The sequence below is a fragment of the Loxodonta africana genome, chromosome 10 (assembly GCF_030014295.1).
Source record: "Loxodonta africana isolate mLoxAfr1 chromosome 10, mLoxAfr1.hap2, whole genome shotgun sequence".
NCBI classification, from domain to species: Eukaryota; Metazoa; Chordata; class Mammalia; order Proboscidea; family Elephantidae; genus Loxodonta; species Loxodonta africana.
In genome coordinates this window covers 3237543-3264439 of record NC_087351.1, presented here as the reverse complement: position 1 = coordinate 3264439, position 26897 = coordinate 3237543, and positions in this window count along the sequence as shown.

Genomic DNA, 26897 nt, shown 5'->3' with positions numbered 1-26897 from the left:
CTTAACTAGTACAGCGGCCAGAACGAGCAGCCTGAACTAGTAGCCTTGTCTGAATTAGTACCCTGAACTAGTAGCCTTGCTTTAAGTAATAGTCTTAACCTCTGCCCTTGCCTTCCTAGTACCCTTAACTAGTAGCCAAGCCTTAACTAATACCCTTGCCTTTACCAGTTGCCTTAAGTAGGACCTTGGCCTTAACTCGAAGTCTCAACTTGTAAACTTGCATCAAAGAGTAGCCTTAACTAGTGCTCTTGCCTTAAGTAGTGGCCTGAACTAGTACTCGTGCCTTAGCTAGTACTCTTAACTAGTACAGTGCCCCTAACTCGTATCCTGAACTAGTAGCCTTCTCTTAACTAGTACCCTTAACTAGTAGCCTTGCCTTCACTAGTACCCTGGCCTTCTCCAGTGGCCTTAACTAAGACCCTGGCCTTCACTGGCAGCCTTAAGTAGTACCCTTAACTAGTACCCTCGCATTCGCTAGTAGTCTGAATTAGTACCCTGGCCTTATCAGTACCCAGAACTACTACCCTTGCCTTAACCAGTTGCCTTAACCAGCACCCTGGACTTAGCCAGGAGTATTAACATGTACCCTTGCATCGACTTGTAGACTTAACTAGTACTCTTGCCTGAAGTAGTGGCCTTAACTCGTTCCTTGCCTTACTAGTAGGCTTAACTAGTACTCTTAACTAGTACAGTGGCCCTAACTAGTATTCTGAACTAAAAGCCTTGTGGTAACTAGTACCCTTAACTAGTCACCTTGCCTTAAGGAACAATCTTAACATCTACCCTTGCCTTACTAGTCCTCTTAACTAGTAGCCAAACCTTAACTAGTACCCTGAAGTAGTAGCCTTACATGGACTAGTAGCCCAGCCTTAGCTAGTACCCTGGCCTTCACTAGTACCCTTGCCTCAACTAGTAACCTGGCATTAACTAGTAGTCTTAAGTAGTACCCTGGCCTTAACTAGTAGTATGAACTTGTACCCTTGCATCAACTAGTAGCCTAAACTAATACTCTTGCCTGAAGTCGTAGCCTTCACTTATACCTTGCCTTCCTAGTAGCCTTAACTAGTACCCGTCCATTAACTAGTACTCTTAACTAGTACAGTGGCCCTAACTAGTAGCCTGAACTAGTCCCCTTGCCTGAGGTAGTCCCTTTTCCAAACTAGCACCCTTCTTGAGTACCCCTATGGAGTAGGGTATGGTACAGTAGGGTGTCATATGGTAGGGTAGCATACGGTAGAACAGAGAAAACAGAATCCAATAGAATAGAAGAGGATAAGTCAGGATAGCTTAGTTTCGTGTAGGGTATGGTAGAGTAGCATCGGATGGAATAGAGAAAAGAGAAAACGAGAATCCAATACAACAGAATCGAAAAGAAGAGACTAGATGAGGAAAGACTAGGGCGGGATAGGGTTCTGTCGAATAGAAGAGCGTAGAATGGTGTGGAATGGAGTCAAATGCAGTCAAACCGAGATGAATAGACTAGAAAAGAGTTGAATAGAGCGGAATAGCACCGAATAGGGACATCTAGGGCTGAGTCGAGCCCAATCGAGCCCAATCAAGTCCAATCGACCAGATTCGAGCTGAATGGAGCCGAATGGAGCTGGAATGAGCCAAATAGAGACCAAGAAAATGAGCCAAGCTAGATCGAGGCAAATCGCACCTAATCGCATCCTATTGCATCGAATCTCGTCGAAGTCCATCCAATCCCACCAAAACCCATTGAATCTCATGAAATCTCACCGAATCCCGTCCAATTGTGTCAAATCGGGTCGAATCGAATGCAATCGAATTCAATAGAACAGCTTAGAGTAGCGTAGGTCAGGCTGGGATTCAATAGGGTAGGGCACAGAGGAATAGACTAGAGAAGCATAGAGTAGAAGAGAAGAGAATACAAAGAGTAGAATGGAGTAGAGTGGAGTAGAGTAGAATAGTCAGAGTCGAGTAGTGCAGAATAGAGATGAATAGATCCAATTCGAGCTGAATCGAGTCGAATGGAGAGGAAATGAGACAAATCTCAATGAATCGAATAGATTAGAGTAGGGTGGGGGAGAAGAGAATAGACTAGTGTAGAATGGAGTCGAACAGAGTAGAATGGTGTGGAATGGAGTCGAATGGAGCCAAATAGAGACGAATAAAGTAGAAAAGAGTTGAATAGAGCTGAACAGGGCCGGATAAGTTTGGATCGAGCCTAATGATGCTGAATCGAGCAGAATCGAGCCAAATTGACCCGATTCAAGCCAAATCGAGCTAAATCAAGCCAATTCAAGCCTAATCCCATGGAATCGCCTTGAAAGGCATTGAATCGAATCGAATCGATTAGAGTAGAGGAGGGTAGAGTAGGAGGGGTTAGACTAGAACAGAACACAAGAGAAAGAATCGAATAGAATGAAGTAGAGACGAGTACAGTAGAATAGAGTCCAATAGAGTTGAATAGAGCCAAAGAGAGCTGAATGCAGCCGAATCCACCAAATTCGAGGTGACTCGAGAAGAATCATGTCGAATCGCGTTGAAAAGTGTCGAATCCAATCCAATAGTTTAGTGTAGGGCGGGTAAGATGAGGGTAGGGTAGGGTAGAAAAGAATAGATTAGAATAGACCAGAAAGAATAGAGAAGAGTAGACTAGAGTCAAATCGAGTCAAATCCTGCCGAAAAGAGCCGAATAGAGAGGAAAAGGGCCAAGTCCAACCGAATCGAGTTGAATTCGCACAAAAAGGAGCTGAATCGAGCCGATAGGACCTGAATCAGGTCGAATCCCGTTCAAGTCTGTTGACTAGAATAGAACAGATTACAGTAGGCTAAGTTAGAGTAGGGTAGGATAGACCAAAATGCAGTAGAACAGAACAGGATAGAAGAGAACTGAAAGAATAGAATAGGGTCGAGTAGTGCAGAGTCTAGAAGAATAGAGTTGAATATTGCCGACTAGAGCAAAATAGAGCCCAAAAGACCCAACGTGATAGAAATCAAGATGAATGGCGCCGAATCCCGCGGAATCATGCTGGATCGCGTCGAATCCCGTTGAATTGCATTGAATCCCATCCACTCAAGTCCAATCCAATCGAATCCATTAGAATAGACTAGAGAAGGGTAGAGTACAAGACAATAGACTAGAGAAGAATACAGTCGGATGGAGTAGAATGGAGTTGAAAAGAGATAATAGAGTTGAGTAGACTCATAGAGCCACATAGAGTTGAATAGAGCCTATTCAAGCTGAATAGAACTGACCAGGGCGAAATGGAGCCGATTAGAACTGAATCGAACCGATTAGAGCCCAAGAGGGATGAATGGAGTGCAACGGAGCCGATTGGAGCCGAATCGCATCGAAATGCGTGGAATCGAATCCAGTGGAATAGATTAGAGTAGGGTTGGTTAAAATAGAGTAGAAGAGGATTGAACACAGTAAAAGAGAATAAAAAGAATACAAGAGAATCGAGTCCAAAAGGTTAGAGCAGAGCAGAATAGTGTAGAGTAGAACAGAGTCGAATAGAGTCTAAGCGAGCCAAATGGAGAAGAAACAAGGCAAATCGCGTTGAATCCCCTCGAACCAATTCCAGTCAATTAGGGTAGGGTAGAGTAAAATAGTGTTGAGTGGAGTAGAATGCTGTGCAACGCAATCGAATGGAGTCGAAAGGAGTAGAAAAGAGCCGAATAGAGCCGAATGGTGCTGAAGAGGGCCGAAGAGGGCCGAATCGAGCTGAATTGAGCCAAATCCAGTAAATCGAGCCTAATGGAGCCGAATTGAGCCGAATCCAGTTGAATCGACACTCTTCGAGCCAAATGGAGCCGAATGGACATGAATCGAACCAATTCGACCTGAATCGTGTCCAAATTCATGGAATCGAATTGAACAGCTTAGAGTAGGGGAGGTTCGGGTATGGCAGGGTGGAATAGAGTAGAGTAGCATAGAATAAAACAGAAGAGAATAGAAGAGAACAGAACAATACAGAACGAATACAGAAAACAGTAGGCTAGAGTAGCGTAGAGGGAAACAGAGTAGAGTAGAATAGATTCGAACAGAGCTAAATAGAGCCAAACTGAGCTGAACCGTGTCCAAATGGGTTGAATCCAATCCAATCAAATGGATTAGAATAGAGTAGAGTTGGGTAGCACAGGGTAGGGTAGAATAGAGTAGAATAGAACAGAACAGAATAGGAAGAAGAAAGAAAATAGAGAAGAGTAGACTAGAGTACGATAGAGTAGGCTAGTGTAGAATAGGGTAGACTCGAATACAGCTGAATAGAGCCGAATGGAGTCGAAATGAGAGGAATCACGTCTAATCGATTCGAGTAAATTAGAGTGGTGTAGGCTAGAGTAGAGCAGAATAGTGTGGAATAAATAGAATGGAGTCGAATGGAGTCAAATAGAGACGAAAAGAGTAGAGAAGAGTCGAATAGAGCAGAATAGGGCCGAAAGAGGCCGAACTGAGCAGAATCGAAGCAATTCAAGCCAAACGAGCCAAATAGAGCCAAATCGAATCGAATCGAGCTGATTCAAGCTTAATCACGTCGAATCCCGTTCAATGCATCCAATCCAATCCCAAGGTCTAGATTAGAGAAGGGGAGGGGAGGGTGGAATAGAATAGAGTAGAGTAGACTAGAAGAGATTAGAACAGAATAGAAGGAATAGAATAGAGTAGAAAAGGGTAGGGTCGAGTAGACTCGAATAGAGTCGAATAGAGCCGAATAGGCCAAATAGAGACGAATAGAGAAAACAGAGCTGAATGGAGCCGAATAGAGACGTAAAGGAGCCATAGAGAGCCGATTCGCACCTAATCGAGCTGAATCAAGCAGAATCACGCCGACTGTCACTGAATAGCGTCGAATCACGTCGTTTTGTGTCGGACCGGGTCGAATCGCTTCGTATCGCATCGGATTGCATCGAATGTCGTCGAATCACGACGAATCACGTCCCATCACGTCCAATAACTTCGAATTGCGTCCAATCTCCTAGAATTCTGCTGAATCACGTCGAATCGTATGGAATCTCGTCTAATCTCTTTGAATCCCGTCAAATGCCTTCGGACCTTGTCGAATCCCGTCGAATCCTGTCCAATCGCGTCGAAGTGAATCGAATTGAATCAAATAGATTCAAGTAGGGTGGGTTTGGGTGGGGTGCAGTAGGGTTGGGTAGGGTAGGATAGAACAGAGTCCAACAGAATAGGAGAGAACAGAACAGAAGAGAAAGAATCCAGCAGAATAGAATAGAGTAGAAAAGAGTCAGATAGTGCAGAACATAGCCGAATTGAGGCGAATGGAGACAAAACAAGATGAATCGCGTTGAATCGCTTCGAATCGGGTCCAATCGAATCCATTCGAATAGATTAGGGTAGGGAAGGGTAGACGAGAATGGAGGAGAATAGTGCAGAATGGTGTGGAATGGATTAGAACGGAGCCGACTCGAGACGAATAGAGTAGAAAAGAGTCGAATAGAGCATAGTTGGGCCGAATAGGGCCAAAGAAGGCCTAATCGAGCAGAATCCAGCAGAATCGATGCCATTGGAGCTGAATGGAGCAAAATGGAGCCCAATCGAACCGACTCGAAGCGAATTGATCTGATTCAAGCCTAATCGGGTGGAATGGCGTGAAAATGCGATGACTCGAACAGAATCAAAGATTAGAGAAGGGGAGGGGAGCGGCTGGGAGGGTAGAACAGAATAGACTAGAACAGTACATAATAGAAGGAACAGAAGATAGCACAGTACGGTAGAGCAGAGAAGAGTAAAGTAGAGAAGAGTAGAGTCGAATAGAGTGAAATAGTGCAGAATAGAGCTGAATAGAGCCAATTCTAGCCGAATCGAGGCCAATGGAAACAAAACGTGATGAATCGCGTCGAATAGCGTCCAATCGAATCCATTAGAATAGATTAGAGTAGGGTAGGGTAGAACAGAATAGAGTAGAATCGAGTCGAATGGAGTTGCATAGGGAAAACTAGAGTAGAAAAGAGTCGAATCGAGCCGAATAAGGCTGAACCAAGTCGAATTGAGTTGAAACAAGCTGAATCGAAGCGATTCAAGCCAAATGGAGCTGAATCGAGCTGATGGTGCCGAATGAGCCGATTCAAGCATCATCGCGTCCAATCCCATTGAAATGCTTTGAATCGAATGCAATTGAATAGATTCGAAAAGGTTAGGGTAGGGTGGTTTTGGATAGGGTAGACTAGGGTAGACGAAAGTAGACTAGAGTAGAGTAGACAAGAGAAGTCTAGAGTAGTAGCCTAGACAAGACAGCTGGACTAGTCAGACTAGTGGTATAGATCAGTAGGCTAGACAAGTAGCCTTGAAGAGTACCCTTGCCCTGACAAGTACCCTAAATTCTGAATCTGAACTACTCCCCTTGCCTTAACTAGTATCCTGAACTAGTAGCCTTGTCTGAACTACTGCCCTTAACTAGTAGCCTTGCCTTAAGTAATAGTCTTAATGTCTACCCTTGCCTTACTAGTACCCTGAACTAGTAGCCCTGCCTTAACTAGGACCCTGGCCTTCACCAGTAGCCTTAACTAGTACCCTGGCCTTCACCAGTAGCCTTAACTAGTACCCTGGCCTTCACTCGTATCCTTGCCTCAACTAGTACCCTTAACTAGTACCCTCGCATTAACTAGTAGTCTTAAGTAGTACCTGGCCTTCTCAGTCCCCATAAGTCCTACCCTGGCCTTAACCAGCTGCCTTAACTGGTACCCTGGTCTTAACTAGTAGTATTCACTTGTACCCTTGAATCCACTGGTAGCCTAAACTAGTCGTCTTGCCTTAAGTAGTAGCCTTCACTTGTACCTTGCCTTAACTAGTATCCTTAACTAGAACCTGTGCCTTAACTAGTACTCTTAACTAGTACAGCGGCCAGAACGAGCAGCCTGAACTAGTAGCCTTGTCTGAATTAGTACCCTGAACTAGTAGCCTTGCTTTAAGTAATAGTCTTAACCTCTGCCCTTGCCTTCCTAGTACCCTTAACTAGTAGCCAAGCCTTAACTACTACCCTGAACTAGTAGCCTTGCCTTAACTAGTACCCTTGCCTTAACCAGTTGCCTTAACCAGCACCCTGGACTTAGCCAGGAGTATTAACATGTACCCTTGCATCGACTTGTAGACTTAACTAGTACTCTTGCCTGAAGTAGTGGCCTTAACTCGTTCCTTGCCTTACTAGTAGGCTTAACTAGTACTCTTAACTAGTACAGTGGCCCTAACTAGTATTCTGAACTAAAAGCCTTGTGGTAAATAGTACCCTTAACTAGTCACCTTGCCTTAAGGAACAATCTTAACATCTACCCTTGCCTTACTAGTCCTCTTAACTAGTAGCCAAACCTTAACTAGTACCCTGAAGTAGTAGCCTTACATGGACTAGTAGCCCAGCCTTAGCTAGTACCCTGGCCTTCACTAGTACCCTTGCCTCAACTAGTAACCTGGCATTAACTAGTAGTCTTAAGTAGTACCCTGGCCTTAACTAGTAGTATGAACTTGTACCCTTGCATCAACTAGTAGCCTAAACTAATACTCTTGCCTGAAGTCGTAGCCTTCACTTATACCTTGCCTTCCTAGTAGCCTTAACTAGTACCCGTCCATTAACTAGTACTCTTAACTAGTACAGTGGCCCTAACTAGTAGCCTGAACTAGTCCCCTTGCCTGAGGTAGTCCCTTTTCCAAACTAGCACCCTTCTTGAGTACCCCTATGGAGTAGGGTATGGTACAGTAGGGTGTCATATGGTAGGGTAGCATACGGTAGAACAGAGAAAACAGAATCCAATAGAATAGAAGAGGATAAGTCAGGATAGCTTAGTTTCGTGTAGGGTATGGTAGAGTAGCATCGGATGGAATAGAGAAAAGAGAAAACGAGAATCCAATACAACAGAATCGAAAAGAAGAGACTAGATGAGGAAAGACTAGGGCGGGATAGGGTTCTGTCGAATAGAAGAGCGTAGAATGGTGTGGAATGGAGTCAAATGCAGTCAAACCGAGATGAATAGACTAGAAAAGAGTTGAATAGAGCGGAATAGCACCGAATAGGGACATCTAGGGCTGAGTCGAGCCCAATCGAGCCCAATCAAGTCCAATCGACCAGATTCGAGCTGAATGGAGCCGAATGGAGCTGGAATGAGCCAAATAGAGACCAAGAAAATGAGCCAAGCTAGATCGAGGCAAATCGCACCTAATCGCATCCTATTGCATCGAATCTCGTCGAAGTCCATCCAATCCCACCAAAACCCATTGAATCTCATGAAATCTCACCGAATCCCGTCCAATTGTGTCAAATCGGGTCGAATCGAATGCAATCGAATTCAATAGAACAGCTTAGAGTAGCGTAGGTCAGGCTGGGATTCAATAGGGTAGGGCACAGAGGAATAGACTAGAGAAGCATAGAGTAGAAGAGAAGAGAATACAAAGAGTAGAATGGAGTAGAGTGGAGTAGAGTAGAATAGTCAGAGTCGAGTAGTGCAGAATAGAGATGAATAGATCCAATTCGAGCTGAATCGAGTCGAATGGAGAGGAAATGAGACAAATCTCAATGAATCGAATAGATTAGAGTAGGGTGGGGGAGAAGAGAATAGACTAGTGTAGAATGGAGTCGAACAGAGTAGAATGGTGTGGAATGGAGTCGAATGGAGCCAAATAGAGACGAATAAAGTAGAAAAGAGTTGAATAGAGCTGAACAGGGCCGGATAAGTTTGGATCGAGCCTAATGATGCTGAATCGAGCAGAATCGAGCCAAATTGACCCGATTCAAGCCAAATCGAGCTAAATCAAGCCAATTCAAGCCTAATCCCATGGAATCGCCTTGAAAGGCATTGAATCGAATCGAATCGATTAGAGTAGAGGAGGGTAGAGTAGGAGGGGTTAGACTAGAACAGAACACAAGAGAAAGAATCGAATAGAATGAAGTAGAGACGAGTACAGTAGAATAGAGTCCAATAGAGTTGAATAGAGCCAAAGAGAGCTGAATGCAGCCGAATCCACCAAATTCGAGGTGACTCGAGAAGAATCATGTCGAATCGCGTTGAAAAGTGTCGAATCCAATCCAATAGTTTAGTGTAGGGCGGGTAAGATGAGGGTAGGGTAGGGTAGAAGAGAATAGATTAGAATAGACCAGAAAGAATAGAGAAGAGTAGACTAGAGTCAAATCGAGTCAAATCCTGCCGAAAAGAGCTGAATAGAGAGGAAAAGGGCCAAGTCCAACCGAATCGAGTTGAATTCGCACAAAAAGGAGCTGATTCGAGCCGATAGGACCTGAATCAGGTCGAATCCCGTTCAAGTCTGTTGACTAGAATAGAACAGATTACAGTAGGCTAAGTTAGAGTAGGGTAGGATAGACCAAAATGCAGTAGAACAGAACAGGATAGAAGAGAACTGAAAGAATAGAATAGGGTCGAGTAGTGCAGAGTCTAGAAGAATAGAGTTGAATATTGCCGACTAGAGCAAAATAGAGCCCAAAAGACCCAACGTGATAGAAATCAAGATGAACGGCGCCGAATCCCGCGGAATCATGCTGGATCGCGTCGAATCCCGTTGAATTGCATTGAATCCCATCCACTCAAGTCCAATCCAATCGAATCCATTAGAATAGACTAGAGAAGGGTAGAGTACAAGACAATAGACTAGAGAAGAATACAGTCGGATGGAGTAGAATGGAGTTGAAAAGAGATAATAGAGTTGAGTAGACTCATAGAGCCACATAGAGTTGAATAGAGCCTATTCAAGCTGAATAGAACTGACCAGGGCGAAATGGAGCCGATTAGAACTGAATCGAACCGATTAGAGCCCAAGAGGGATGAATGGAGTGCAACGGAGCCGATTGGAGCCGAATCGCATCGAAATGCGTGGAATCGAATCCAGTGGAATAGATTAGAGTAGGGTTGGTTAAAATAGAGTAGAAGAGGATTGAACACAGTAAAAGAGAATAAAAAGAATACAAGAGAATCGAGTCCAAAAGGTTAGAGCAGAGCAGAATAGTGTAGAGTAGAACAGAGTCGAATAGAGTCTAAGCGAGCCAAATGGAGAAGAAACAAGGCAAATCGCGTTGAATCCCCTCGAACCAATTCCAGTCAATTAGGGTAGGGTAGAGTAAAATAGTGTTGAGTGGAGTAGAATGCTGTGCAACGCAATCGAATGGAGTCGAAAGGAGTAGAAAAGAGCCGAATAGAGCCGAATGGTGCTGAAGAGGGCCGAAGAGGGCCGAATCGAGCTGAATTGAGCCAAATCCAGTAAATCGAGCCTAATGGAGCCGAATTGAGCCGAATCCAGTTGAATCGACACTCTTCGAGCCAAATGGAGCCGAATGGACATGAATCGAACCAATTCGACCTGAATCGTGTCCAAATTCATGGAATCGAATTGAACAGCTTAGAGTAGGGGAGGTTCGGGTATGGCAGGGTGGAATAGAGTAGAGTAGCATAGAATAAAACAGAAGAGAATAGAAGAGAACAGAACAATACAGAACGAATACAGAAAACAGTAGGCTAGAGTAGCGTAGAGGGAAACAGAGTAGAGTAGAATAGATTCGAACAGAGCTAAATAGAGCCAAACTGAGCTGAACCGTGTCCAAATGGGTTGAATCCAATCCAATCAAATGGATTAGAATAGAGTAGAGTTGGGTAGCACAGGGTAGGGTAGAATAGACTCGAACAGAACAGAACAGAATAGGAAGAAGAAAGAAAATAGAGAAGAGTAGACTAGAGTACGATAGAGTAGGCTAGTGTAGAGTAGGGTAGACTCGAATACAGCTGAATAGAGCCGAATGGAGTCGAAATGAGAGGAATCACGTCTAATCGATTCGAGTAAATTAGAGTGGTGTAGGCTAGAGTAGAGCAGAATAGTGTAGAATGGTGTGGAATAAATAGAATGGAGTCGAATGGAGTCAAATAGAGACGAAAAGAGTAGAGAAGAGTCGAATAGAGCAGAATAGGGCCGAAAGAGGCCGAATTGAGCAGAATCGAAGCAATTCAAGCCAAACGAGCCAAATAGAGCCAAATCGAATCGAATCGAGCTGATTCAAGCTTAATCACGTCGAATCCCGTTCAATGCATCCAATCCAATCCAAAGGTCTAGATTAGAGAAGGGGAGGGGAGGGTGGAATAGAATAGAGTAGAGTAGACTAGAAGAGATTAGAACGGAATAGAAGGAATAGAATAGAGTAGAAAAGGGTAGGGTCGAGTAGACTCGAATAGAGTCGAATAGAGCCGAATAGGCCAAATAGAGACGAATAGAGAAAACAGAGCTGAATGGAGCCGAATAGAGACGTAAAGGAGCCATAGAGAGCCGATTCGCACCTAATCGAGCTGAATCAAGCAGAATCACGCCGACTGTCACTGAATAGCGTCGAATCACGTCGTTTTGTGTCGGACCGGGTCGAATCGCTTCGGATCGCATCGGATTGCATCGAACGTCGTCGAATCACGACGAATCACGTCCCATCACGTCCAATAACTTCGAATTGCGTCCAATCTCCTAGAATTCTGCTGAATCACGTCGAATCGTATGGAATCTCGTCTAATCTCTTTGAATCCCGTCAAATGCCTTCGGACCTTGTCGAATCCCGTCGAATCCTGTCCAATCGCGTCGAAGTGAATCGAATTGAATCAAATAGATTCAAGTAGGGTGGGTTTGGGTGGGGTGCAGTAGGGTTGGGTAGGGTAGGATAGAACAGAGTCCAACAGAATAGGAGAGAACAGAACAGAAGAGAAAGAATCCAGCAGAATAGAATAGAGTAGAAAAGAGTCAGATAGTGCAGAACATAGCCGAATTGAGGCGAATGGAGACAAAACAAGATGAATCGCGTTGAATCGCTTCGAATCGGGTCCAATCGAATCCATTCGAATAGATTAGGGTAGGGAAGGGTAGACGAGAATGGAGGAGAATAGTGCAGAATGGTGTGGAATGGATTAGAACGGAGCCGACTCGAGACGAATAGAGTAGAAAAGAGTCGAATAGAGCATAGTTGGGCCGAATAGGGCCAAAGAAGGCCTAATCGAGCAGAATCCAGCAGAATCGATGCCATTGGAGCTGAATGGAGCAAAATGGAGCCCAATCGAACCGACTCGAAGCGAATTGATCTGATTCAAGCCTAATCGGGTCGAATGGCGTGAAAATGCGATGACTCGAACAGAATCAAAGATTAGAGAAGGGGAGGGGAGCGGCTGGGAGGGTAGAACAGAATAGACTAGAACAGTACATAATAGAAGGAACAGAAGATAGCACAGTACGGTAGAGCAGAGAAGAGTAAAGTAGAGAAGAGTAGAGTCGAATAGAGTGAAATAGTGCAGAATAGAGCTGAATAGAGCCAATTCTAGCCGAATCGAGCCCAATGGAAACAAAACGTGATGAATCGCGTCGAATAGCGTCCAATCGAATCCATTAGAATAGATTAGAGTAGGGTAGGGTAGAACAGAATAGAGTAGAATCGAGTCGAATGGAGTTGCATAGGGAAAACTAGAGTAGAAAAGAGTCGAATCGAGCCGAATAAGGCTGAACCAAGTCGAATTGAGTTGAAACAAGCTGAATCGAAGCGATTCAAGCCAAATGGAGCTGAATCGAGCTGATGGTGCCGAATGAGCCGATTCAAGCATCATCGCGTCCAATCCCATTGAAATGCTTTGAATCGAATGCAATTGAATAGATTCGAAAAGGTTAGGGTAGGGTGGTTTTGGATAGGGTAGACTAGGGTAGACGAAAGTAGACTAGAGTAGAGTAGACAAGAGAAGTCTAGAGTAGTAGCCTAGACAAGACAGCTGGACTAGTCAGACTAGTGGTATAGATCAGTAGGCTAGACAAGTAGCCTTGAAGAGTACCCTTGCCCTGACAAGTACCCTAAATTCTGAATCTGAACTACTCCCCTTGCCTTAACTAGTATCCTGAACTAGTAGCCTTGTCTGAACTACTGCCCTTAACTAGTAGCCTTGCCTTAAGTAATAGTCTTAATGTCTACCCTTGCCTTACTAGTACCCTGAACTAGTAGCCCTGCCTTAACTAGGACCCTGGCCTTCACCAGTAGCCTTAACTAGTACCCTGGCCTTCACCAGTAGCCTTAACTAGTACCCTGGCCTTCACTCGTATCCTTGCCTCAACTAGTACCCTTAACTAGTACCCTCGCATTAACTAGTAGTCTTAAGTAGTACCTGGCCTTCTCAGTCCCCATAAGTCCTACCCTGGCCTTAACCAGCTGCCTTAACTGGTACCCTGGTCTTAACTAGTAGTATTCACTTGTACCCTTGAATCCACTGGTAGCCTAAACTAGTCGTCTTGCCTTAAGTAGTAGCCTTCACTTGTACCTTGCCTTAACTAGTATCCTTAACTAGAACCTGTGCCTTAACTAGTACTCTTAACTAGTACAGCGGCCAGAACGAGCAGCCTGAACTAGTAGCCTTGTCTGAATTAGTACCCTGAACTAGTAGCCTTGCTTTAAGTAATAGTCTTAACCTCTGCCCTTGCCTTCCTAGTACCCTTAACTAGTAGCCAAGCCTTAACTACTACCCTGAACTAGTAGCCTTGCCTTAACTAGTACCCTTGCCTTAACCAGTTGCCTTAAGTAGGACCTTGGCCTTAACTCGAAGTCTCAACTTGTAAACTTGCATCAAAGAGTAGCCTTAACTAGTACTCTTGCCTTAAGTAGTGGCCTGAACTAGTACTCGTGCCTTAGCTAGTACTCTTAACTAGTACAGTGCCCCTAACTCGTATCCTGAACTAGTAGCCTTCTCTTAACTAGTACCCTTAACTAGTAGCCTTGCCTTCACTAGTACCCTGGCCTTCTCCAGTGGCCTTAACTAAGACCCTGGCCTTCACTGGCAGCCTTAAGTAGTACCCTTAGCTAGTACCCTCGCATTCACTAGTAGTCTGAATTAGTACCCTGGCCTTATCAGTACCCAGAACTACTACCCTTGCCTTAACCAGTTGCCTTAACCAGCACCCTGGACTTAGCCAGGAGTATTAACATGTACCCTTGCATCGACTTGTAGACTTAACTAGTACTCTTGCCTGAAGTAGTGGCCTTAACTCGTTCCTTGCCTTACTAGTAGGCTTAACTAGTACTCTTAACTAGTACAGTGGCCCTAACTAGTATTCTGAACTAAAAGCCTTGTGGTAACTAGTACCCTTAACTAGTCACCTTGCCTTAAGGAACAATCTTAACATCTACCCTTGCCTTACTAGTCCTCTTAACTAGTAGCCAAACCTTAACTAGTACCCTGAAGTAGTAGCCTTACATGGACTAGTAGCCCAGCCTTAGCTAGTACCCTGGCCATCACTAGTACCCTTGCCTCAACTAGTAACCTGGCATTAACTAGTAGTCTTAAGTAGTACCCTGGCCTTAACTAGTAGTATGAACTTGTACCCTTGCATCAACTAGTAGCCTAAACTAATACTCTTGCCTGAAGTCGTAGCCTTCACTTATACCTTGCCTTCCTAGTAGCCTTAACTAGTACCCGTCCATTAACTAGTACTCTTAACTAGTACAGTGGCCCTAACTAGTAGCCTGAACTAGTCCCCTTGCCTGAGGTAGTCCCTTTTCCAAACTAGCACCCTTCTTGAGTACCCCTATGGAGTAGGGTATGGTACAGTAGGGTGTCATATGGTAGGGTAGCATACGGTAGAACAGAGAAAACAGAATCCAATAGAATAGAAGAGGATAAGTCAGGATAGCTTAGTTTCGTGTAGGGTATGGTAGAGTAGCATCGGATGGAATAGAGAAAAGAGAAAACGAGAATCCAATACAACAGAATCGAAAAGAAGAGACTAGATGAGGAAAGACTAGGGCGGGATAGGGTTCTGTCGAATAGAAGAGCGTAGAATGGTGTGGAATGGAGTCAAATGCAGTCAAACCGAGATGAATAGACTAGAAAAGAGTTGAATAGAGCGGAATAGCACCGAATAGGGACATCTAGGGCTGAGTCGAGCCCAATCGAGCCCAATCAAGTCCAATCGACCAGATTCGAGCTGAATGGAGCCGAATGGAGCTGGAATGAGCCAAATAGAGACCAAGAAAATGAGCCAAGCTAGATCGAGGCAAATCGCACCTAATCGCATCCTATTGCATCGAATCTCGTCGAAGTCCATCCAATCCCACCAAAACCCATTGAATCTCATGAAATCTCACCGAATCCCGTCCAATTGTGTCAAATCGGGTCGAATCGAATGCAATCGAATTCAATAGAACAGCTTAGAGTAGCGTAGGTCAGGCTGGGATTCAATAGGGTAGGGCACAGAGGAATAGACTAGAGAAGCATAGAGTAGAAGAGAAGAGAATACAAAGAGTAGAATGGAGTAGAGTGGAGTAGAGTAGAATAGTCAGAGTCGAGTAGTGCAGAATAGAGATGAATAGATCCAATTCGAGCTGAATCGAGTCGAATGGAGAGGAAATGAGACAAATCTCAATGAATCGAATAGATTAGAGTAGGGTGGGGGAGAAGAGAATAGACTAGTGTAGAATGGAGTCGAACAGAGTAGAATGGTGTGGAATGGAGTCGAATGGAGCCAAATAGAGACGAATAAAGTAGAAAAGAGTTGAATAGAGCTGAACAGGGCCGGATAAGTTTGGATCGAGCCTAATGATGCTGAATCGAGCAGAATCGAGCCAAATTGACCCGATTCAAGCCAAATCGAGCTAAATCAAGCCAATTCAAGCCTAATCCCATGGAATCGCCTTGAAAGGCATTGAATCGAATCGAATCGATTAGAGTAGAGGAGGGTAGAGTAGGAGGGGTTAGACTAGAACAGAACACAAGAGAAAGAATCGAATAGAATGAAGTAGAGACGAGTACAGTAGAATAGAGTCCAATAGAGTTGAATAGAGCCAAAGAGAGCTGAATGCAGCCGAATCCACCAAATTCGAGGTGACTCGAGAAGAATCATGTCGAATCGCGTTGAAAAGTGTCGAATCCAATCCAATAGTTTAGTGTAGGGCGGGTAAGATGAGGGTAGGGTAGGGTAGAAGAGAATAGATTAGAATAGACCAGAAAGAATAGAGAAGAGTAGACTAGAGTCAAATCGAGTCAAATCCTGCCGAAAAGAGCTGAATAGAGAGGAAAAGGGCCAAGTCCAACCGAATCGAGTTGAATTCGCACAAAAAGGAGCTGATTCGAGCCGATAGGACCTGAATCAGGTCGAATCCCGTTCAAGTCTGTTGACTAGAATAGAACAGATTACAGTAGGCTAAGTTAGAGTAGGGTAGGATAGACCAAAATGCAGTAGAACAGAACAGGATAGAAGAGAACTGAAAGAATAGAATAGGGTCGAGTAGTGCAGAGTCTAGAAGAATAGAGTTGAATATTGCCGACTAGAGCAAAATAGAGCCCAAAAGACCCAACGTGATAGAAATCAAGATGAACGGCGCCGAATCCCGCGGAATCATGCTGGATCGCGTCGAATCCCGTTGAATTGCATTGAATCCCATCCACTCAAGTCCAATCCAATCGAATCCATTAGAATAGACTAGAGAAGGGTAGAGTACAAGACAATAGACTAGAGAAGAATACAGTCGGATGGAGTAGAATGGAGTTGAAAAGAGATAATAGAGTTGAGTAGACTCATAGAGCCACATAGAGTTGAATAGAGCCTATTCAAGCTGAATAGAACTGACCAGGGCGAAATGGAGCCGATTAGAACTGAATCGAACCGATTAGAGCCCAAGAGGGATGAATGGAGTGCAACGGAGCCGATTGGAGCCGAATCGCATCGAAATGCGTGGAATCGAATCCAGTGGAATAGATTAGAGTAGGGTTGGTTAAAATAGAGTAGAAGAGGATTGAACACAGTAAAAGAGAATAAAAAGAATACAAGAGAATCGAGTCCAAAAGGTTAGAGCAGAGCAGAATAGTGTAGAGTAGAACAGAGTCGAATAGAGTCTAAGCGAGCCAAATGGAGAAGAAACAAGGCAAATCGCGTTGAATCCCCTCGAACCAATTCCAGTCAATTAGGGTAGGGTAGAGTAAAATAGTGTTGAGTGGAGTAGAATGCTGTGCAACGCAATCGAATGGAGTCGAAAGGAGTAGAAAAGAGCCGAATAGAGCCGAATGGTGCTGAAGAGGGCCGAAGAGGGCCGAATCGAGCTGAATTGAGCCAAATCCAGTAAATCGAGCCTAATGGAGCCGAATTGAGCCGAATCCAGTTGAATCGACACTCTTCGAGCCAAATGGAGCCGAATGGACATGAATCGAACCAATTCGACCTGAATCGTGTCCAAATTCATGGAATCGAATTGAACAGATTAGAGTAGGGGAGGTTCGGGTATGGCAGGGTGGAATAGAGTAGAGTAGCATAGAATAAAACAGAAGAGAATAGAAGAGAACAGAACAATACAGAACGAATACAGAAAACAGTAGGCTAGAGTAGCGTAGAGGGAAACAGAGTAGAGTAGAATAGATTCGAACAGAGCTAAATAGAGCCAAACTGAGCTGAACCGTGTCCAAATGGGTTGAATCCAATCCAATCAAATGGATTAGAATAGAGTAGAGTTGGGTAGCACAGGGTAGGGTAGAATAGACTCGAACAGAACAGAACAGAATAGGAAGAAGAAAGAAAATAGAGAAGAGTAGACTAGAGTACGATAGAGTAGGCTAGTGTAGAGTAGGGTAGACTCGAATACAGCTGAATAGAGCCGAATGGAGTCGAAATGAGAGGAATCACGTCTAATCGATTCGAGTAAATTAGAGTGGTGTAGGCTAGAGTAGAGCAGAATAGTATAGAATGGTGTGGAATAAATAGAATGGAGTCGAATGGAGTCAAATAGAGACGAAAAGAGTAGAGAAGAGTCGAATAGAGCAGAATAGGGCCGAAAGAGGCCGAATTGAGCAGAATCGAAGCAATTCAAGCCAAACGAGCCAAATAGAGCCAAATCGAATCGAATCGAGCTGATTCAAGCTTAATCACGTCGAATCCCGTTCAATGCATCCAATCCAATCCAAAGGTCTAGATTAGAGAAGGGGAGGGGAGGGTGGAATAGAATAGAGTAGAGTAGACTAGAAGAGATTAGAACGGAATAGAAGGAATAGAATAGAGTAGAAAAGGGTAGGGTCGAGTAGACTCGAATAGAGTCGAATAGAGCCGAATAGGCCAAATAGAGACGAATAGAGAAAACAGAGCTGAATGGAGCCGAATAGAGACGTAAAGGAGCCATAGAGAGCCGATTCGCACCTAATCGAGCTGAATCAAGCAGAATCACGCCGACTGTCACTGAATAGCGTCGAATCACGTCGTTTTGTGTCGGACCGGGTCGAATCGCTTCGGATCGCATCGGATTGCATCGAACGTCGTCGAATCACGACGAATCACGTCCCATCACGTCCAATAACTTCGAATTGCGTCCAATCTCCTAGAATTCTGCTGAATCACGTCGAATCGTATGGAATCTCGTCTAATCTCTTTGAATCCCGTCAAATGCCTTCGGACCTTGTCGAATCCCGTCGAATCCTGTCCAATCGCGTCGAAGTGAATCGAATTGAATCAAATAGATTCAAGTAGGGTGGGTTTGGGTGGGGTGCAGTAGGGTTGGGTAGGGTAGGATAGAACAGAGTCCAACAGAATAGGAGAGAACAGAACAGAAGAGAAAGAATCCAGCAGAATAGAATAGAGTAGAAAAGAGTCAGATAGTGCAGAACATAGCCGAATTGAGGCGAATGGAGACAAAACAAGATGAATCGCGTTGAATCGCTTCGAATCGGGTCCAATCGAATCCATTCGAATAGATTAGGGTAGGGAAGGGTAGACGAGAATGGAGGAGAATAGTGCAGAATGGTGTGGAATGGATTAGAACGGAGCCGACTCGAGACGAATAGAGTAGAAAAGAGTCGAATAGAGCATAGTTGGGCCGAATAGGGCCAAAGAAGGCCTAATCGAGCAGAATCCAGCAGAATCGATGCCATTGGAGCTGAATGGAGCAAAATGGAGCCCAATCGAACCGACTCGAAGCGAATTGATCTGATTCAAGCCTAATCGGGTCGAATGGCGTGAAAATGCGATGACTCGAACAGAATCAAAGATTAGAGAAGGGGAGGGGAGCGGCTGGGAGGGTAGAACAGAATAGACTAGAACAGTACATAATAGAAGGAACAGAAGATAGCACAGTACGGTAGAGCAGAGAAGAGTAAAGTAGAGAAGAGTAGAGTCGAATAGAGTGAAATAGTGCAGAATAGAGCTGAATAGAGCCAATTCTAGCCGAATCGAGGCCAATGGAAACAAAACGTGATGAATCGCGTCGAATAGCGTCCAATCGAATCCATTAGAATAGATTAGAGTAGGGTAGGGTAGAACAGAATAGAGTAGAATCGAGTCGAATGGAGTTGCATAGGGAAAACTAGAGTAGAAAAGAGTCGAATCGAGCCGAATAAGGCTGAACCAAGTCGAATTGAGTTGAAACAAGCTGAATCGAAGCGATTCAAGCCAAATGGAGCTGAATCGAGCTGATGGTGCCGAATGAGCCGATTCAAGCATCATCGCGTCCAATCCCATTGAAATGCTTTGAATCGAATGCAATTGAATAGATTCGAAAAGGTTAGGGTAGGGTGGTTTTGGATAGGGTAGACTAGGGTAGACGAAAGTAGACTAGAGTAGAGTAGACAAGAGAAGTCTAGAGTAGTAGCCTAGACAAGACAGCTGGACTAGTCAGACTAGTGGTATAGATCAGTAGGCTAGACAAGTAGCCTTGAAGAGTACCCTTGCCCTGACAAGTACCCTAAATTCTGAATCTGAACTACTCCCCTTGCCTTAACTAGTATCCTGAACTAGTAGCCTTGTCTGAACTACTGCCCTTAACTAGTAGCCTTGCCTTAAGTAATAGTCTTAATGTCTACCCTTGCCTTACTAGTACCCTGAACTAGTAGCCCTGCCTTAACTAGGACCCTGGCCTTCACCAGTAGCCTTAACTAGTACCCTGGCCTTCACCAGTAGCCTTAACTAGTACCCTGGCCTTCACTCGTATCCTTGCCTCAACTAGTACCCTTAACTAGTACCCTCGCATTAACTAGTAGTCTTAAGTAGTACCTGGCCTTCTCAGTCCCCATAAGTCCTACCCTGGCCTTAACCAGCTGCCTTAACTGGTACCCTGGTCTTAACTAGTAGTATTCACTTGTACCCTTGAATCCACTGGTAGCCTAAACTAGTCGTCTTGCCTTAAGTAGTAGCCTTCACTTGTACCTTGCCTTAACTAGTATCCTTAACTAGAACCTGTGCCTTAACTAGTACTCTTAACTAGTACAGCGGCCAGAACGAGCAGCCTGAACTAGTAGCCTTGTCTGAATTAGTACCCTGAACTAGTAGCCTTGCTTTAAGTAATAGTCTTAACCTCTGCCCTTGCCTTCCTAGTACCCTTAACTAGTAGCCAAGCCTTAACTACTACCCTGAACTAGTAGCCTTGCCTTAACTAGTACCCTTGCCTTAACCAGTTGCCTTAAGTAGGACCTTGGCCTTAACTCGAAGTCTCAACTTGTAAACTTGCATCAAAGAGTAGCCTTAACTAGTACTCTTGCCTTAAGTAGTGGCCTGAACTAGTACTCGTGCCTTAGCTAGTACTCTTAACTAGTACAGTGCCCCTAACTCGTATCCTGAACTAGTAGCCTTCTCTTAACTAGTACCCTTAACTAGTAGCCTTGCCTTCACTAGTACCCTGGCCTTCTCCAGTGGCCTTAACTAAGACCCTGGCCTTCACTGGCAGCCTTAAGTAGTACCCTTAACTAGTACCCTCGCATTCACTAGTAGTCTGAATTAGTACCCTGGCCTTATCAGTACCCAGAACTACTACCCTTGCCTTAACCAGTTGCCTTAACCAGCACCCTGGACTTAGCCAGGAGTATTAACATGTACCCTTGCATCGACTTGTAGACTTAACTAGTACTCTTGCCTGAAGTAGTGGCCTTAACTCGTTCCTTGCCTTACTAGTAGGCTTAACTAGTACTCTTAACTAGTACAGTGGCCCTAACTAGTATTCTGAACTAAAAGCCTTGTGGTAAATAGTACCCTTAACTAGTCACCTTGCCTTAAGGAACAATCTTAACATCTACCCTTGCCTTACTAGTCCTCTTAACTAGTAGCCAAACCTTAACTAGTACCCTGAAGTAGTAGCCTTACATGGACTAGTAGCCCAGCCTTAGCTAGTACCCTGGCCTTCACTAGTACCCTTGCCTCAACTAGTAACCTGGCATTAACTAGTAGTCTTAAGTAGTACCCTGGCCTTAACTAGTAGTATGAACTTGTACCCTTGCATCAACTAGTAGCCTAAACTAATACTCTTGCCTGAAGTCGTAGCCTTCACTTATACCTTGCCTTCCTAGTAGCCTTAACTAGTACCCGTCCATTAACTAGTACTCTTAACTAGTACAGTGGCCCTAACTAGTAGCCTGAACTAGTCCCCTTGCCTGAGGTAGTCCCTTTTCCAAACTAGCACCCTTCTTGAGTACCCCTATGGAGTAGGGTATGGTACAGTAGGGTGTCATATGGTAGGGTAGCATACGGTAGAACAGAGAAAACAGAATCCAATAGAATAGAAGAGGATAAGTCAGGATAGCTTAGTTTCGTGTAGGGTATGGTAGAGTAGCATCGGATGGAATAGAGAAAAGAGAAAACGAGAATCCAATACAACAGAATCGAAAAGAAGAGACTAGATGAGGAAAGACTAGGGCGGGATAGGGTTCTGTCGAATAGAAGAGCGTAGAATGGTGTGGAATGGAGTCAAATGCAGTCAAACCGAGAGGAATAGACTAGAAAAGAGTTGAATAGAGCGGAATAGCACCGAATAGGGACATCTAGGGCTGAGTCGAGCCCAATCGAGCCCAATCAAGTCCAATCGACCAGATTCGAGCTGAATGGAGCCGAATGGAGCTGGAATGAGCCAAATAGAGACCAAGAAAATGAGCCAAGCTAGATCGAGGCAAATCGCACCTAATCGCATCCTATTGCATCGAATCTCGTCGAAGTCCATCCAATCCCACCAAAACCCATTGAATCTCATGAAATCTCACCGAATCCCGTCCAATTGTGTCAAATCGGGTCGAATCGAATGCAATCGAATTCAATAGAACAGCTTAGAGTAGCGTAGGTCAGGCTGGGATTCAATAGGGTAGGGCACAGAGGAATAGACTAGAGAAGCATAGAGTAGAAGAGAAGAGAATACAAAGAGTAGAATGGAGTAGAGTGGAGTAGAGTAGAATAGTCAGAGTCGAGTAGTGCAGAATAGAGATGAATAGATCCAATTCGAGCTGAATCGAGTCGAATGGAGAGGAAATGAGACAAATCTCAATGAATCGAATAGATTAGAGTAGGGTGGGGGAGAAGAGAATAGACTAGTGTAGAATGGAGTCGAACAGAGTAGAATGGTGTGGAATGGAGTCGAATGGAGCCAAATAGAGACGAATAAAGTAGAAAAGAGTTGAATAGAGCTGAACAGGGCCGGATAAGTTTGGATCGAGCCTAATGATGCTGAATCGAGCAGAATCGAGCCAAATTGACCCGATTCAAGCCAAATCGAGCTAAATCAAGCCAATTCAAGCCTAATCCCATGGAATCGCCTTGAAAGGCATTGAATCGAATCGAATCGATTAGAGTAGAGGAGGGTAGAGTAGGAGGGGTTAGACTAGAACAGAACACAAGAGAAAGAATCGAATAGAATGAAGTAGAGACGAGTACAGTAGAATAGAGTCCAATAGAGTTGAATAGAGCCAAAGAGAGCTGAATGCAGCCGAATCCACCAAATTCGAGGTGACTCGAGAAGAATCATGTCGAATCGCGTTGAAAAGTGTCGAATCCAATCCAATAGTTTAGTGTAGGGCGGGTAAGATGAGGGTAGGGTAGGGTAGAAGAGAATAGATTAGAATAGACCAGAAAGAATAGAGAAGAGTAGACTAGAGTCAAATCGAGTCAAATCCTGCCGAAAAGAGCCGAATAGAGAGGAAAAGGGCCAAGTCCAACCGAATCGATTTGAATTCGCACAAAAAGGAGCTGATTCGAGCCGATAGGACCTGAATCAGGTCGAATCCCGTTCAAGTCTGTTGACTAGAATAGAACAGATTACAGTAGGCTAAGTTAGAGTAGGGTAGGATAGACCAAAATGCAGTAGAACAGAACAGGATAGAAGAGAACTGAAAGAATAGAATAGGGTCGAGTAGTGCAGAGTCTAGAAGAATAGAGTTGAATATTGCCGACTAGAGCAAAATAGAGCCCAAAAGACCCAACGTGATAGAAATCAAGATGAACGGCGCCGAATCCCGCGGAATCATGCTGGATCGCGTCGAATCCCGTTGAATTGCATTGAATCCCATCCACTCAAGTCCAATCCAATCGAATCCATTAGAATAGACTAGAGAAGGGTAGAGTACAAGACAATAGACTAGAGAAGAATACAGTCGGATGGAGTAGAATGGAGTTGAAAAGAGATAATAGAGTTGAGTAGACTCATAGAGCCACATAGAGTTGAATAGAGCCTATTCAAGCTGAATAGAACTGACCAGGGCGAAATGGAGCCGATTAGAACTGAATCGAACCGATTAGAGCCCAAGAGGGATGAATGGAGTGCAACGGAGCCGATTGGAGCCGAATCGCATCGAAATGCGTGGAATCGAATCCAGTGGAATAGATTAGAGTAGGGTTGGTTAAAATAGAGTAGAAGAGGATTGAACACAGTAAAAGAGAATAAAAAGAATACAAGAGAATCGAGTCCAAAAGGTTAGAGCAGAGCAGAATAGTGTAGAGTAGAACAGAGTCGAATAGAGTCTAAGCGAGCCAAATGGAGAAGAAACAAGGCAAATCGCGTTGAATCCCCTCGAACCAATTCCAGTCAATTAGGGTAGGGTAGAGTAAAATAGTGTTGAGTGGAGTAGAATGCTGTGCAACGCAATCGAATGGAGTCGAAAGGAGTAGAAAAGAGCCGAATAGAGCCGAATGGTGCTGAAGAGGGCCGAAGAGGGCCGAATCGAGCTGAATTGAGCCAAATCCAGTAAATCGAGCCTAATGGAGCCGAATTGAGCCGAATCCAGTTGAATCGACACTCTTCGAGCCAAATGGAGCCGAATGGACATGAATCGAACCAATTCGACCTGAATCGTGTCCAAATTCATGGAATCGAATTGAACAGATTAGAGTAGGGGAGGTTCGGGTATGGCAGGGTGGAATAGAGTAGAGTAGCATAGAATAAAACAGAAGAGAATAGAAGAGAACAGAACAATACAGAACGAATACAGAAAACAGTAGGCTAGAGTAGCGTAGAGGGAAACAGAGTAGAGTAGAATAGATTCGAACAGAGCTAAATAGAGCCAAACTGAGCTGAACCGTGTCCAAATGGGTTGAATCCAATCCAATCAAATGGATTAGAATAGAGTAGAGTTGGGTAGCACAGGGTAGGGTAGAATAGAGTAGAATAGAACAGAACAGAATAGGAAGAAGAAAGAAAATAGAGAAGAGTAGACTAGAGTACGATAGAGTAGGCTAGTGTAGAATAGGGTAGACTCGAATACAGCTGAATAGAGCCGAATGGAGTCGAAATGAGAGGAATCACGTCTAATCGATTCGAGTAAATTAGAGTGGTGTAGGCTAGAGTAGAGCAGAATAGTGTGGAATAAATAGAATGGAGTCGAATGGAGTCAAATAGAGACGAAAAGAGTAGAGAAGAGTCGAATAGAGCAGAATAGGGCCGAAAGAGGCCGAATTGAGCAGAATCGAAGCAATTCAAGCCAAACGAGCCAAATAGAGCCAAATCGAATCGAATCGAGCTGATTCAAGCTTAATCACGTCGAATCCCGTTCAATGCATCCAATCCAATCCAAAGGTCTAGATTAGAGAAGGGGAGGGGAGGGTGGAATAGAATAGAGTAGAGTAGACTAGAAGAGATTAGAACAGAATAGAAGGAATAGAATAGAGTAGAAAAGGGTAGGGTCGAGTAGACTCGAATAGAGTCGAATAGAGCCGAATAGGCCAAATAGAGACGAATAGAGAAAACAGAGCTGAATGGAGCCGAATAGAGACGTAAAGGAGCCATAGAGAGCCGATTCGCACCTAATCGAGCTGAATCAAGCAGAATCACGCCGACTGTCACTGAATAGCGTCGAATCACGTCGTTTTGTGTCGGACCGGGTCGAATCGCTTCGGATCGCATCGGATTGCATCGAACGTCGTCGAATCACGACGAATCACGTCCCATCACGTCCAATAACTTCGAATTGCGTCCAATCTCCTAGAATTCTGCTGAATCACGTCGAATCGTATGGAATCTCGTCTAATCTCTTTGAATCCCGTCAAATGCCTTCGGACCTTGTCGAATCCCGTCGAATCCTGTCCAATCGCGTCGAAGTGAATCGAATTGAATCAAATAGATTCAAGTAGGGTGGGTTTGGGTGGGGTGCAGTAGGGTTGGGTAGGGTAGGATAGAACAGAGTCCAACAGAATAGGAGAGAACAGAACAGAAGAGAAAGAATCCAGCAGAATAGAATAGAGTAGAAAAGAGTCAGATAGTGCAGAACATAGCCGAATTGAGGCGAATGGAGACAAAACAAGATGAATCGCGTTGAATCGCTTCGAATCGGGTCCAATCGAATCCATTCGAATAGATTAGGGTAGGGAAGGGTAGACGAGAATGGAGGAGAATAGTGCAGAATGGTGTGGAATGGATTAGAACGGAGCCGACTCGAGACGAATAGAGTAGAAAAGAGTCGAATAGAGCATAGTTGGGCCGAATAGGGCCAAAGAAGGCCTAATCGAGCAGAATCCAGCAGAATCGATGCCATTGGAGCTGAATGGAGCAAAATGGAGCCCAATCGAACCGACTCGAAGCGAATTGATCTGATTCAAGCCTAATCGGGTGGAATGGCGTGAAAATGCGATGACTCGAACAGAATCAAAGATTAGAGAAGGGGAGGGGAGCGGCTGGGAGGGTAGAACAGAATAGACTAGAACAGTACATAATAGAAGGAACAGAAGATAGCACAGTACGGTAGAGCAGAGAAGAGTAAAGTAGAGAAGAGTAGAGTCGAATAGAGTGAAATAGTGCAGAATAGAGCTGAATAGAGCCAATTCTAGCCGAATCGAGCCCAATGGAAACAAAACGTGATGAATCGCGTCGAATAGCGTCCAATCGAATCCATTAGAATAGATTAGAGTAGGGTAGGGTAGAACAGAATAGAGTAGAATCGAGTCGAATGGAGTTGCATAGGGAAAACTAGAGTAGAAAAGAGTCGAATCGAGCCGAATAAGGCTGAACCAAGTCGAATTGAGTTGAAACAAGCTGAATCGAAGCGATTCAAGCCAAATGGAGCTGAATCGAGCTGATGGTGCCGAATGAGCCGATTCAAGCATCATCGCGTCCAATCCCATTGAAATGCTTTGAATCGAATGCAATTGAATAGATTCGAAAAGGTTAGGGTAGGGTGGTTTTGGATAGGGTAGACTAGGGTAGACGAAAGTAGACTAGAGTAGAGTAGACAAGAGAAGTCTAGAGTAGTAGCCTAGACAAGACAGCTGGACTAGTCAGACTAGTGGTATAGATCAGTAGGCTAGACAAGTAGCCTTGAAGAGTACCCTTGCCCTGACAAGTACCCTAAATTCTGAATCTGAACTACTCCCCTTGCCTTAACTAGTATCCTGAACTAGTAGCCTTGTCTGAACTACTGCCCTTAACTAGTAGCCTTGCCTTAAGTAATAGTCTTAATGTCTACCCTTGCCTTACTAGTACCCTGAACTAGTAGCCCTGCCTTAACTAGGACCCTGGCCTTCACCAGTAGCCTTAACTAGTACCCTGGCCTTCACTCGTATCCTTGCCTCAACTAGTACCCTTAACTAGTACCCTCGCATTAACTAGTAGTCTTAAGTAGTACCTGGCCTTCTCAGTCCCCATAAGTCCTACCCTGGCCTTAACCAGCTGCCTTAACTGGTACCCTGGTCTTAACTAGTAGTATTCACTTGTACCCTTGAATCCACTGGTAGCCTAAACTAGTCGTCTTGCCTTAAGTAGTAG